The following is an 8,771-nucleotide window of genomic DNA, read 5'->3' on the forward strand; positions in this document are numbered from 1 at the left end:
GGAATAGCCACTGTTTCAATAAGAAACACATTTGGACTTTTGGAAAACGTTGCATTGGATGTTAATCTCAAACTTGTTGAACCACGGCGGCGGCCTTATCAGCTTTATCAGCAGCTGCAGCTCAGACGTCACAGCTGAAGATCGTAGCGTCGCCAGCTTCCGCCGGTTTCCCAGCCTGCCTCTGATCAATACCTCATGTGTGCAATATGGCAGCGCCGGTTTAGATGTGTATCTGCCCGGCCGAATGGGCCTTATCTCCAGCGGCGCACTTTAATCACACTGAGTCAATGGGATCTGCGGCATGGGAATGGATACACACACACTCACACTCACACACACACTCACACAGAGCATGGCCAATCAATCACTTTAACTGATCAAGCGAAGGATAAAGAAAATGGACTCAGCAGTTCCTGGCCGCAGATGTAACTATGTGTGTTTGCTGAGGTGTGTATTTGTCCATGTGGTTGTGTATGTGCAAAATGATGGGTGCTAAATTGAATTGGCAGAGTTCCATGTACACGGACATGTGTGTGTGTGTGTGTGTGTGTTTTAATGTCCTAATTGCAGTAAATTTATCATGGCTCTATGATTGCAACTTTAAAACATGTTCACCCTTTTTGGCCGAGGTGTGCGATTACTCCTCTTCAGCATCACGCATTTTCCACCATCACCCTTAATCAAACTGTTTTAAAAGGAAAATGCAACGCCAGTCTGAAAGGTTGAGGGATGTGGCCGTCAGTTTAGACAATCACAGCTTTGGAGAGTGACTGAGTGAGATCGAGTGTTACTCATTTTCTCGGTCGACTCATTTATTTTCCCAAACGTTCGACTGTGTCACTGCCGTCAAAATGTCCTTGAGCAAGAAAGGTACATAAAGGCAAAAATGCTCTCCAAAGCAAGCTGATATTTCTAGGTTTTATTGGTGAAAACTGGCCACAAGGCATCTCCAGCACAGCTACACGGGAGTTTATTGATTGCAGAAATATTTCAGCCATCTAAAATGACAGTAAACATCAGGTTTTCATCAAATTCAGAAAGAGAGTACTTCATCCTAGAGTCACCGTTTTGCATCACCTCATCGTTGCTGAGGCTCAGGTACCAGTTTTTTTTTTTTTTTTTTACTAAACAGACCAGAATGCAATGCAGCCAATGGTATTTTGCATAAGGGGCTACAGTCTGATCTAGGACCCTTTGGTAGTCTTTGGTTGTTTTGGCTGTTGACTCTGCCAAAGGGTTCAGAAAGATATCTGTAATCCTTCACTTGTCCACTTTCACCGCTCTGACACCTGCTTTTTGTCCAATGTATAAATACTTAAATAACTTTAAAACACACTCAGACAAGTGTACCTTGATTTTCCATTTTGACCAAATCAAAGATGGCAGCCTCAATGTCCTCATCGGCGGTGAACTTCCAAGCAACGAGTGTGTCCTAAAGACATTTCCTCAACTTGGACAGCATATTATGCAAAGCCTCACAACAACATACACAACAGAAAGTGTATTGCTCGTAAGAATAGCACCAGTGAAGAAGGCGAGGCTGCTATCTTTGATTTTTGGCCGAGTCAACAGCCGATACGACCAAAGACAACCAGAGGGTCCAGTATCAGAGCTAACCATGAGTTAAATTACATTACTCCATTGACACAAAACACATAAGGATAGTTGATGATTCAGTTTAAAAGCAATTTCTCTTCTTGAAACATTTTTATTTGATTCAAGCTTGTAAACCAAGATTTGAGTCAACATTTTGATTCAGTTTTGTCAGCCAAATGTTGTATATCCTTTACAAAGCACATGCAAAAGTAAAAGACTATCCTTCTCTTTCTGAAATATGAAAAAAATGACAACAGAAGTATTTTACAATTAAAAATAATTACTCACATTAAAAAAAAAATACATTTATTGTATTCTGGTAGATCAGCACAATGTTCAGGATTTTTTTTAAAGAATCTTGAATGAATTGACTAAAGCATTTCATATCAATTCCCGCCAAAGTCCGAGCGATTCAGTGTGTCTACTGATTGACTAAATTTATAATCGATGCAATGAATGAATTACGGCTCAATATCGCAGGGTGAATTTTCCCTTCAAGTGAAGCTGCTCAGCGTTGCACAGGGCACCTCCCAAGCGTGGACGTCAATTACATTTGAACAAAGACAGTGCAAATAGAAGAGTTTATTCTGGATATGCGGTGCTTGGCAGAAAAGTTTTTCAAAGTGTCTTCCATCACTTAGTTTTATGGTCAGAAACTGCACCAGTCTGGTCTGTCCAGGTTACAGATGCATGCACAAAATCAATTTCCACACCTTTTCCCCCGCCTGTCACTTTGCCTTAGCAGGTTTCTCTAGAAATGAGGCTGCAGGGACATATTTCAGAATCAAAACTTTCATCTGGACAAGTTATTGATCTCTGCAAACCTCTGCAGACTGGGAGCTAGCCAACCACTACGCCCGTGATCACCCTCTAAAGATTTTGGGCCAAAGCCAGTTGAAGTATTTTTCTCCCGCTGCATCAATCAGTCGTGCTCAGTTCTCGAGTTTCATGCTTCAATGCTTTATTGCCATATCAACATGATTGATTGGTATTGGACTTCGGTCACTTAAAGACAAAAAGGAGACAAAAATAGTGCAACCACTCTCAACTGACAATTACTTGTAATGCTAAAATGGCCTCCTGAGCACTTTCTTTCATCCAGTTCATGTCCTGGTTGTTCCAAAGTTTTCAACAATGTCTTCCCTTTAATCTCCTCTCTCCTCCTCTTCATCATCGCCTCTTCGTGACCAACATGGAAATCACAACTGAAATAAGTGAAACTTCACGGTTTTCACCTGGACTCACCCGGTCGGTTGGTTTCATGGAAAGAGGAAAAGTCTTTCTCAGTAACACTTCCTGTCTGTCCTGTCACTTCCGGTCCTTCCATGACCTGACGGGCGTTCCTCAGGACTTGTTTCTTTGCTTTTTTTTGTCCTCCTTTTATCAAGAGTCCAAGAGTTGTTCCAAGATTGATTCCCATATGCCTTTTCCACCTACAAAGAACCGGTTCCATTCTGGTTCACGCACCAGTGTTTGAACCGTTCTTTGCATTTCCACCAAATATAGATTGGATTGGATCGCTGGAACCAGAGAAAAGTAGTTCTCAAGTGTGAACGGAAACCGAAGTGTGCTATTCTACGAGGAAAGATGAAGACGACAACCAAGAAAATCTTGTGGTCTGGTTAAAAATGTTTTTGCCAGCACTAAACAGAGATTCCCTCACACTTGCAAACACATCTGCAAATAAAAACATTTTACATACCATTTGTTTTGCACATTCTCATGATGTGATGGTTCCACTCCAAAAACAGATCAAATGCGGGTCAGTTTCTGAGTTTGCACCTTGGTTCCAAGAATCTTGAACCACACCAGTATGAGAACCAGAACTTTTTTGGTGGCAAAAGGCAGGCTTCTGTCAGGACTGGAGGCCTCATGTACTTTAAGGTGAGCTTCTGCTAAATCAGTGAGTGTTTCGGACCGGCTTACTGCAAAAGCGGCATGTGCTTAAGGGCTCTGATATGACATTCTAGTGCCTTCCACGCAGGCTTCAAAGAATTGTTTCATCCAAAAACTATATATTATATGTCATTTAATCACCCCAAGCTATTCTGAATACCCGATTATGGAAGTTTTTAGTCTCTCTGCGTGGAATCTCCAGTTTTCTCCCACAGTCAGGTGAATTGGAGATACTGAATTCCCCCTTGGTGTGAATGTGTGTGTAAATATGTTGGACAGGCAACCTGTTCAGGTGTTTTCCTGCCTTCAACCCAGTGAGCGCTGGGATGGGTTCCAGCACCCTGCCACTTTAATTAGGATTGGCCTGGTAAATGAAAGAATTAATGAATGGATTAAAGTTTTGTCATCACATGCCTCTCAGAGAATGAAGGCTCCAAAAGTGGCAGCTGATTCTGTTGATCATGGATCAAGAAAACTCAACCAAAAGCAGCATAAAGGATATGAAAACATCCATTTCAAATTCTCAAACTCTTTGAGTGGCACATTCAAAGTCTTGACCTGACATTTGTGTGTTCAGTGCATCTCAAAGCAATGCACTTTTGCTCAAACACTGCTAGATAAGTCATCTTCAGAAAATGCCGCATAACTGACCTCCGCATTCACTGAACTGAAGACCTGCCAAGCAATATGCAAGACACAATCTCACACATCTATTTAGAGTGCTTGGTCATTATTTCCACAGTTTAGTAGTTTATTTTTTAGGTTTGTATTTTCCCTTGCAGCATCCCACTCATCTGCGGTGTGTGCACAGCCTTTACCTTTTTGAATATTCAAGCACTGTTGTACAGTTATTTCAGTTCCTTGAATTAATTTGTTCCACTCTCCCCTGAGGAAGGTTTTAAAAAGCAGGCATGTCTTCAAGATGTCCTGAACGGCTCTGTGCCTCCGGCTATAAGCTGTCAGGATGTGTTCTGCTGTACTGGTTATGTAGAACCTTTGTCCGGGCCTCAGTGGATTTCTCCTGTAGTATCTGGGTCTAATGTGAAGAGAATATTACAGGAAAAAATCAGCGGTTAACTACAAAGAATTCCGCTTTCCTCAGCTACATACCTACAGTATGGAGCCTAAGAAGTGCAATGAGAAGGAAAAATAAATTAAAAGAAACATTTCAAGGCCAACAATTTGTGGCAATGAGATATAACTCGTTCCCACGATTTAATTAACTCATTTCCACTGGGGAATGACCAGCATGCAATGCCCAGCCCCACAGACTTCTTGGCAATCCCTAGAGCAGACTGCGGCAGACAACGTTTATCCCCAAAGAGCTCCGGGCAGGTCCACGGCCAGAGATCCTCGGGGACAAACGTTGTCTTTCGCAGTCCCACTCTGCTCCCGGGAGAAAGAAATATGAGTAAGACATATTTTCATAACGTCTGCAGGCATGGGCACTGCATGCCGGTTATGTTGGATCTTTAATTCAGGCTGAAATGGTGCAAATTTTTTACTTTTGAATAGCTAAAGCCACATTTTACCTGGTAGATGAAAATGTGCACATCTGGTCTCATCAGGGTCCAGTATGTACCTGTGGTGGCACAAAGGGAGCAACGCCTACAAGCCAGTTCAGGCAGTCAATTCATGCTGCACTGCTTCATACACAAGAGACACGCCTCAGTCTCAAAACATCATTGACCAAACACACCCTCCCAAATTGGCGGTTTCAGTTTTAAAGCTAGGGTGAAGATACTGGTATCATATAAAACTAGATGACCTAAGGAGCCAGTTGGAACCAAGCAAGTCAAGGGGACTAAATATCACTCCAAAGTTAAGCTAACCCCATTTTCAGCAGAGTTCCTTGACCTCTGACCTCCAGCTCTCTGAGCAGCCACGGCTCTCCCCTTTGCAGACACGCCCACCTTCTGCTAATCCCATGCAGTTTGAGCCACAAACCCTGCAGTCCACATGTGTTCTTGTGGCCCGTTGTAAAATGGTGTGTTTGTGCAGACTGGGGCCTAAACAGTCTTGGAGCTGCATCAGTTGGCTTTGACTGGAAAGCTGAGACTGAAACTTGACGTCACGCTATAAAATGACCTATAGTGACCTCTAGGATAATCACAAACTCATCAAACTTTACAGACACAGAGGATTCAGAGGATGTCTGGTTTTCCAGGTACACTGATAGCAAGGGCGAATTTCTGAGACATTTTCAGAACAGGAAGCTCGCCATCCAATCACCGAAAAATGCAGCTCTTACAGAAATCTCCAAATGTCAAAAGTTTTTCACACCAAACCACAGTGTGATTTTTTTCTATGGTGTTCTTCAAGGTCTTGGTGTCCTGATGTCCTGATATTTTCATCAGTTCCCAAGCAGTCAACAACGGTCAAATTTTGCACCAAATCTGTGTAACAACTGGTATCAACCCAAAAATTGCTGCAACAACATATGAGAAATAAATATGCATGGGAATGACCATCCTACACCTCAATCATAATGTTCTACCCCTTATTCACTCTAAATAAATAAATAGGTGCCTAAAAAAACAATGTTTATTACGATGTTTATCACAGATTCATGACTAGAAAAACTGACATATAGTGCATAGTGAGCTGCATCTCAAATCAGTCGTTAGGTTCCCAGCTTTCGGAGGATGTTTACCACTTCGATGTGGCATCTTCTGTTGATATTTTATTCCCCCCTCAAGATACCTTCGCCCCCGCCTAAAATGGGTCTTTAAAATGGGGGCGGAATGGAAGAAGTTAAGCTGCAAAAGTTCCCATGTCTCCCTCTGATGCCAATGCTGCCGCTGCCTTGCTCTTTCAGCCACAGCATCCACCTGTAGGCTTCGACTACGGTATTTACTCATCACTCCCCAATATTTACATGTAGCCAACACATATCTGCAGGGAGCGATGAAACTCAAACTACATTCTGCGGCTGTAATGAAAAATTTCAAACGCGAGGTCCTCTGCATCTCAGCGTTCACAGCAAGCTCCATCTGAGGTTTCCATCAATTTTCTGCTTCGTTCCTGCAAGAGTGGGACATCCAGCTTTAAGACGAAGATATCAACAGCTGACATGTTCGGGACGTGTTATCGAGGATGTACTGGAAGTCAGAGGACATGACTTAAAAGGATTCCCCGAAATCCAGCACAAGCACGAATACACCGAGAACTCGATCAGTGGTTCTCAATCGAGCAGCTCAGGATCCAAAGATCCACCGGTTTTCATGACATACATCTAATCCTGAGCGGTTAAGATGGGTATTTTTTTTTTGCAGTACTCACCTCACTGCAAAAAATTCCATCTTCACAACTCATTTAGTCTCGTCTTCGGTGTTCAAATCTTGTTTTTTCTTCAAACAAGGCAAAAAATCAACCAGTGGGATGAGATGTGAAGCAACTTGTTTCCATAACTTTCTTGAATCAAGTGTCATTTTCTTGATCCTCGAGGGCTGATCTGCCTTATTCTGCTTTGATTCAAGAGATTTATACTTGAAACTGCATTGAGAACAAGTGGATTTATCTCATCCTGCACTGAATATGAGACTGAATGATGAGATATTTTGTTAATCCTCTCAAGACAACTTGGTAAATTATTCTGCAAGGACAGCATCGCCTTGGCATTCTTGGCACCGACAGTCACCTGAGCTGCTCCTGTTATCTTCAGCACTCAGTAAATAAAATCTGAAACTACCACTTGACTTTGTGTGTGTATGTGGGGGGGTGTTTTTGTGGAAGCTCAATAATGCCATCAGGCCTTGAACATCTCTCCACAAATCTCACGGCCTGTTGGAGCCGGGCAGAATGCGCCGGGCCTTTCTCAATATTTATGTCGCTCAATTTCCCTGTTGAGCAAATAGAGAGCTTCTGTGATTCTGCGATTCGATGCTGCTGGCGGCAAAAATGTAGCTTGTCAGTTGAGAAATACGTTTTCCAATGAAGCGACAGAGCAGCTGATCTTGTGTCATAAATATTTAGATTTTTTGGTCTGGAGTCTGACAGGCACCAGGCAGCATCTGTGACTGGGACTGGAGGAGCAGAGTGACTCCACACAGAATGAAGACGGTGCACTGCTGACATCTAGTGGTCATTACCTGCATTACAAGTCGGCATATTATGAATCACAGTAGGTCTAGATGCTCTTATCCAAAGGAAATAACTAGTCGATGGCAAATCAAATTCCTAGAGAAAAAAAGAACGGTGAAGAGAAAGAGGTGTCCGGACATTCCTGCGACCAGAGAACGAGAAAAAATAAAATAAAACTAAATTAAAATGAGTTGGACGTCATTTCAAGTGCACTTTGAGGAGGAAGATATGGGGAATTAATGTGATTCAGTTTCTATGATTTCACCGTAAGCGATAGATTTTGCTGTTTTTCATAAATGAAATGAAAAATATCCAGGGCTCCTTCACAAAACTCCACCCCACCATTACCTATACCGAGCATTTTCTACTGCAAACACCAGTCAGCGTCTGCTTTGAAAGATAAAACAGTTTAGAGGGGGAAAATACAAAAATAGGTCATCTGATTACATCTATCAGCAGTAAAACCTGGATGCCAAAAAAAAAAAGATGTCCAAAATATTAATAAATTCAGTGTTATGTGCAATAAGCTGCTAAATTCAAATTTGTTTTAAACAGATGCAAAAAACAGCTGAAGTCATGTGAGATCATGAAGTTTTACTACATATAACAACAACTGGCATTGTTTTCTGAGTGTTCTGCTTCTGTGGCTTTTAAAAAGGTGACACATAAATAAAGCTTACTGTTATTACTATTATTATTAATTTAACAGCTGCTGAGTGCTCTGTAAACAAAACTGAATTCATTTTTCATCAGAGTTTATATTTATATCATTTCAAATTTTTTGTTGTCAGATCAGTTTAGGTGCTTTTCATTTAAGTTAGTTTTTATCTTTTTTTAATTATTTATTTTATTATTAAATCTTATTTTTACTTGTATTTCAGTCAACTACAATGTTTTGTCAAATCTAGTTTTAGTTTTTGGTTTAGTTTTAGTTCACTATGATAACCTTGGTTGGTGGTAGTTGGTGAAAAACAAGAAAAACCATCGCTCACAAGAAAACAGCAAAAACTATTTTTACGAAAACAGGTAAAACATGTCTTTATTTTCAGCCATTTTAAAACAGCATATCATCGTCTTGTATATAAACCACTGACAGTGTGAACATGATACACTGCACAACACACACACACACACACACACACACACACACACACACACACACACAGCTGGCTAACATAATGCAGTTTAAATGAGTG

Source organism: Myripristis murdjan, chromosome 18, assembly GCF_902150065.1.
Source record: "Myripristis murdjan chromosome 18, fMyrMur1.1, whole genome shotgun sequence".
NCBI classification, from domain to species: Eukaryota; Metazoa; Chordata; class Actinopteri; order Holocentriformes; family Holocentridae; genus Myripristis; species Myripristis murdjan.